This window comes from Capsella rubella, unplaced genomic scaffold (assembly GCF_000375325.1).
Source record: "Capsella rubella cultivar Monte Gargano unplaced genomic scaffold, Caprub1_0 scaffold_9, whole genome shotgun sequence".
Taxonomy (NCBI): domain Eukaryota; kingdom Viridiplantae; phylum Streptophyta; class Magnoliopsida; order Brassicales; family Brassicaceae; genus Capsella; species Capsella rubella.
Window position 1 is genome coordinate 157,697 of NW_006238915.1, and position 6,416 is coordinate 164,112.

Here is a 6,416-nt window from a genome sequence, read left to right on the forward strand (position 1 = left end):
CAATTACAGAGCGGAGAATGCAGCGACGTTCTCCGAAAACCGGCGCGCGCATCCCTCCAATCTCCGAGCTGCCAGGTTATCCAGGTCAATATCGACGAATCCGATCCCTCCCGCACAGTGGGCGTTGGAGCCATGCTAGACGACCCGATCAAACAGGAGCTGGTAGCTTTCCTGAGGACGAGATCGTCCACGTTCGCATGGTCAACTAGGGATATGATCGGAGTAGATCCCGAAGTAGCTTGTCACAAGCTCAACGTGGATCCCACTTTCAAACCAGTTCGCCAGAAAAGGCACAGGCTGGGCAACGAACGAGCTCAAGCAGTTCAAGACGAGGTACAACGACTGTTAAAGGCGGACCTTATCATGGAGGTACAATAACCGGAGTGGCTGGCGAACCCGGTTGTCGTCAAAAAGAAAAACGGTAAATGGAGAACGTGCGTAGATTTTACCGACCTGAACAAAGCCTGTCCCAAGGACTCTTTCCCGCTCCCACACATAGATCGCCTGGTAGAAGCAACTTCGGGGAATCAGTTGTTATCATTTATGGACGCCTTCTCAGGTTATAACCAGATCATGATGCACGTTGCTGACCGCGAGAAAACGTCCTTCATTACGGATAGGGGGACATATTGCTATAAAGTCATGCCCTTCGGTTTGAAAAATGCGGGAGCAACCTATCAACGCCTCGTAAACCGAATGTTCGCCGATCTCCTGGGACGGACAATGGAGGTGTATATTGACGACATGCTGGTAAAGTCGTTAACGGCAGAAGATCACGTCCATCACCTCGCGGAATGTTTCGACCTTCTCGACAAATACCGGATGAAATTAAACCCAACTAAGTGCACATTTGGAGTAACATCCGGGAGTTTCTTGGGTACATCGTGACCGAACGCGGGATCGAGGCCAACCCAAAGCAGATAACGGCGGTTTTGGAGCTCCCTTCCCCAACTAACAAACGCGAGGTCCAACGTTTGACAGGTCGGATTGCAGCTCTCAATCGCTTCATCGCAAGGTCGACAGACAGATGCCTTCCTTTCTACCAACTACTCCGAGGAAATCGAGATTTTCATTGGGACGAGCGATGCAAAGCGGCTTTTCAAGAGTTGAAGACATATCTGACCAGCCACCCCATCCTAGTAAAACCCCAGAACGGCGAGGTCTTATACCTCTACGTTTCGGTCTCTAGCACAGCAGTAAGCGGCGTCCTAGTCCGAGACGATCGCGGCGATCAGAGGCCTGTTCTCTACGTCAGCAAATCCTTGAACGATGCCGAAACACGCTACCCAACATTAAAGAAGTTCGCCTTGGCCGTCATCGTCGCCGCCCGGAAGTTGCGTCCGTATTTCCAATCGCACGCAATCATCATCTATACCGATCAACCACTTCGGACAGTGCTACACAGCCCCATGCAGTCAGGAAAAATGGCTAAATGGGCCATCGAACTAAGCGAATACGATATTGAGTACCGCTCTCGTCCCAGTCTGAAAGCACAATTTTTAGCGGACTTTATGGTCGAGCTCGCCCTAGAACTCGTGGAGGACGCACCAAAAGTCGAAAGCTGGACCCTCTATGTCGACGGATCTTCTTGCAACCAAGGATCCGGAGTAGGAATCCTCTTGCGATCACCGACAGGCGAGGTTCTGGAACAATCGTTGAAACTCGGTTTCAAAGCATCCAATAACGAGGCCGAGTACGAAGCTTTGCTCGCTGGAATACGACTTGCTAGGGGCATCGGAATAAACCATATCCAGGCATTTTGCGATTCACAACTGGTCGTAAGCCAATCCAGCGGAGAATTCGACACCAAGAACGAGCGGATGAGTTCTTATCTGGCGTTAGTCCGATCCGCCTCAGCCGAATTCGATAGCTTCTCTCTCACAAAAATTCCACGCAGCGACAACACTTCGGCCGACGCCCTCGCCGCCTTAGCTTCAAACGCAAATCCAGACCTCCGCCGATCCATCCCCATCAAAAGTATTGATCTGCCAAGCATCGCTCAACCTCATGAGATCAACCTCATCATGAACGACTTGGTCCAAATGGAGATCGATCCGGTTGAGAACGAGCCCCATGAGGAAGAAGCCCCCCGGTCGATTGGCGAGAAGAGATCAAACTCTACATACAAAGCGGTCAGTTCCCGAAGACCGGTGGCAGGCTCGACGACTAAAAGCCCGATGTGCCAATTACATTCTGACCAATGGAGAACTTCTCCGGAGAAGTTCTAACGGAACCTTCCTTACCTGCGTCGATCGAGACGAAAGCGAAAGGATTATGGGCGAGGTCCACGAAGGAGACGGTGGGAACCATTCGGGTGGACGCGCGTTGGCCCTAAAAATAAAGAAAGACGGCCATTTTTGGCCAACTATGCTCGCCGACTACGAGGCATTCGCCCAAAAGTGCGAAGCTTGTCAAAGGCACGCCACTTTGAAACACGTACCTCCCGAAGCGCTTTCTCCCGTGACAGCACCCTACCCCTTCATGTGATGGGCCATGGACATCGTCGGACCCTTTCCTCCTTGCCGCACTAAAAGATGATCCGTATACAAAACTAACAGAACTCGGCAGCAAAGTATTATAACAAGACCGTCCGGGAACGCCGTTTTAATGAGGGCGACCTAGTTCTGTGAGAAGTTTTTGAAAACACCAAAGAGCTCAACGCCGGCAAGCTCGGAGCAAGATGGGAGGGCCCCTATATCGTCGCACGGCGAGTTCACCCAGGCGTCTATGAACTATCGACCATGGAAGGGCAGCGAGTGCAACACTTCTGGAACGCGGCCCACCTCAAAAGGTTCTACTATTAGGTCGGGAATCCGACCACAAAGGTAGATGGATGCCTCACTCGGGAATCCGAGTCTTTCATTTGATGTACTGTGAACTACGATTGTCTTGATCCTCAAAAGAGGTACGTAGGCAACCATGATATATGGTGCAGATAGCAAAAAAAAAAAATAATAATAATAATAATGAATGAACGCGCGATTGTCGTTAACGATCCCGTTTTATTCAATAAAATTTTGTTACAAGCAAAATACACTCTTTGACAAAAACAAAAAAGAAACTCATAATGGCCACTAGCCAAAGCGACCCACTTAGCCCCCCAAATCGATAAATTTGGGAAACAGCTCGGTGTCGCCGTCGTGCAACTGCGGAAGAGGATACTTAGCCTCCTATTCGGCCCACAAGGAACTTGCCTGCCTCACCAGCTTGAGGATCTTTCTTTTGATCGGCACCCCCTCGGAAACCATCAGCAGAAGAAAACTCTCAACACCTTCCGCACGAACCCTCTGATGAACGACTTCGGCTGCGCTATTGAACGCGACAATATAGTCGCACAACCGAGCAATGCGAGCGCGATATCACTTTGGCTCATAATGGCCACTAGCCAAAGCGACCCACTTAGCCCCCCAAATCGATAAATTTGGGAAACAGGTCGGTGTCGCCGTCGTGCAACTGCGGAAGAGGATATTTAGCCTCCTCTTCGGCCCACAAGGAACTTGCCTGCCTCACCAGCTTGAGGATCTTTCATTTGATCGGCACCCCCTCGGAAACCATCAGCAGAAGAAAACTCTCAACACCTTCCGCACGAACCCTCTGATGAACGACTTCGGCTGCGCTATTGAACGCGACAATATAGTCGCACAACCGAGCAATGCGAGCGCGATATCCCTCCAGTTCCTCGCGACGCATCCGGCTCGCAATGAGAGGCCCATCAAACGAATCAAGATCTCCTTCTTGAAGCCACGAGACCTTGATACGTTCAAGAGTGGAGTGTAGGCGGTAGAACTGACCCGATGACAGCGCACGTTCTCGAAGGATATCGTTGAGGCCATGATTCAAAACGGATTTCTCTATGAAATCCTCAACCCCGAGATATCGCTCGAGGTCGGCCTTAGTACCTTGACGCTCCCAAAGTAACCGGATGTGCATGCTTAGCCTGCAAATACGGGCCTTGTAAACCTCCGCCTTGGTCTCGTCTTCATCAAGCTGTTCTATCAGACGGCGACCTCCGCGGAGAAAGGGATCGGCATCAATCCCTCTGGAAGATCCGGCCATTGAAGAAATCGCTGGGTGATAATAAAATGGATGCCAAAAGCTGGATATTTATAGCCGGAAACCGCAGTGAATGCCAGCCATTCTCCAACCAACTTCTTCCGAATGACCACACACTAAAGGGGCACGCATCTCCAGGTCAATTTTGACCAAGCTTTCGCGAATCTCCAAATCACCCAGAGCGACGACCCGTCAAATCAATCTTTCGCAGCGTTCACGCATTCCCATGTCATTTTTCGCGGAAAAAAAAAAAAAACTATACATGTATACATACATACGTATGCATCCCCGACACCCTGGCCATGTGATCGGCACGCGTTAAACGCACAATCCTTAAGTTTAGGAGTAAGCCGAATCCAGAGATTAATGTTTCGCACCTAAAGGTCCCGTGTTCGGATGGGATAGTCAGCCGACCCAGAGAAGTCAATCTTTCGCAGCCCATGTCCGAACCGGCACCAAAGGAGGTAAGCCGAGTCCAAAGATATATCTTGCCCTCCGACAAAGTACACTATACTCGAGGAAAGAAATTCCTCACTTCGGAGCCCAGAGATATCTCCAAATATATTTAAACTGTGGTGAATCATGAAATTGTAAGCCGGGAGACGTCCCGCCAAGTCATGAAATCCCCACTTAAATTAAAACGCCTAGAAACATGGCTCGTATTATTCGAAATCGGATGCGACGGTTCAATAGCATTACGACAAAATAAAATTACATCGGCAAATAATCATAAAGTAAAAAGCACAAATCGCCTAGTCCACGATCAATGGACCCTTCGCCCCAATAGCGGCGACCTGACGCGTGTCATGCAGAAGGCGACTCGGCATTGGCCAAAGCAGCTGCATACCAGTTCGCTCCCAATCAGTTGGATCCGTCTCCAATGCCCGAGCCTTCTGCTCCGCCTCGTCGAGCCTGAGAATCGCTTTTCTTCTTTGCGATTTTAGCCTGGCGACTTCTTCTTCCAGCTCGTCCAAACGGATGTCGATCTTTCTTTTCTTCAGACGAAAGAATTGCAGATCCCTGCACTGTTCTTGATAAAGGCCCCCGACCTAACAAAAAAAAAAGACAGTTGTTTAGATCCCCCAAAAATAGGATACCAACGTGCGCATGAACGGAACGGTACCGATACCTTCTTAACAAACGCCTCGGCATCATCTGATTCGGCTTTACTGGCCAAGGTGCCTATGAGAAATGCCTTCACACCCGACGGTGTAAATTCGAGGCATCGTGGGATCCCTAGGATGGGTGGTGCATTCCGGTTAGCTTCAACATCCCACATACATTGCTCGCAGTAGGCGTAAAGGCTTGTCGGCATCGGAGCTATGCGCCCAAACCCAAAGGGAATCCAGTTTCTCGGGTGAGATTCCAGCAGTTTCAACTTATGATCGAAGGCCGATCTGATCTCATCAACAATGAGGAATTGTTTAAAGTACTGCGTATGTTTATCATACACAGCCTGGAAGAACTCCTCTAACCGGAGTTTCTCTTGTCGAGTAACTCGCGACATCAAATTTCTAGGAACTCTTAACGTAGGGAACAAGGGCATCCCACGATCAAGCGCTTCTTTCTCAGTGAAAGTTGGCGTATCAACACTGGCGGACGGAGATGATCCATCGCTTTTAGTCGAAACAGATTTCTCCATGACACCAGTTATAAGAAAAAGAGGGCACAAGTTTAAAATAAGGATGTCTTGGAAAACCACCGGCCAGGCAGCCTATTTATACCTAGCACCCCCGCCTTTTACCGGAGTAAAACTGGCAATTGGGGCAACACTATATAGGAAAATCACCAATTTCAAGCTAGAAAAGAAGCATATTTCCATTTCTGCGAATAAGGAAAATAAGAAGGAAAAAGCAATACTTCCACTTTTCGGCTGAAGTAGGCGCAAGCTGTTATAAAGGCAAAATCCCAAAAAATATTATTACAGCCGAGCTCGCGGCCCATCTAAGTTCAAACAAAAGAGAAAACAAATAAAAATAAAAGCCAGATAATTCAGACGTCATCTTCAGGATTGCCCGGGTCTGAAGGGGGGTCATCATTGGTGTCAGGAGCTCGAAGGTCGGCCTGAAAGGCTGCAGCATTCGATCCATGTGGCTCACGGATAGATCTGGGAGCGGGATCCTCAGGCCGAAGAAGACCGTAGCCGAGCTGGTCCGGGGACATGTTCAGGTCGGCAGAGTCGAGGACGAGATAGTCAAGCGCATCTGCAACCTCCTTGCACTCGACTTTCTTCGCCTTGATCTTGGCAATTTCCTCCTCGGGGATCTGAGCATGGCACTCTTTGACAAGCCTGTCAATCGTAGCCTCGACCCCAAGAGTCTGGTTCAGCAGGTCTTCCTTCGGACGAACAGTGACCTCTTGCT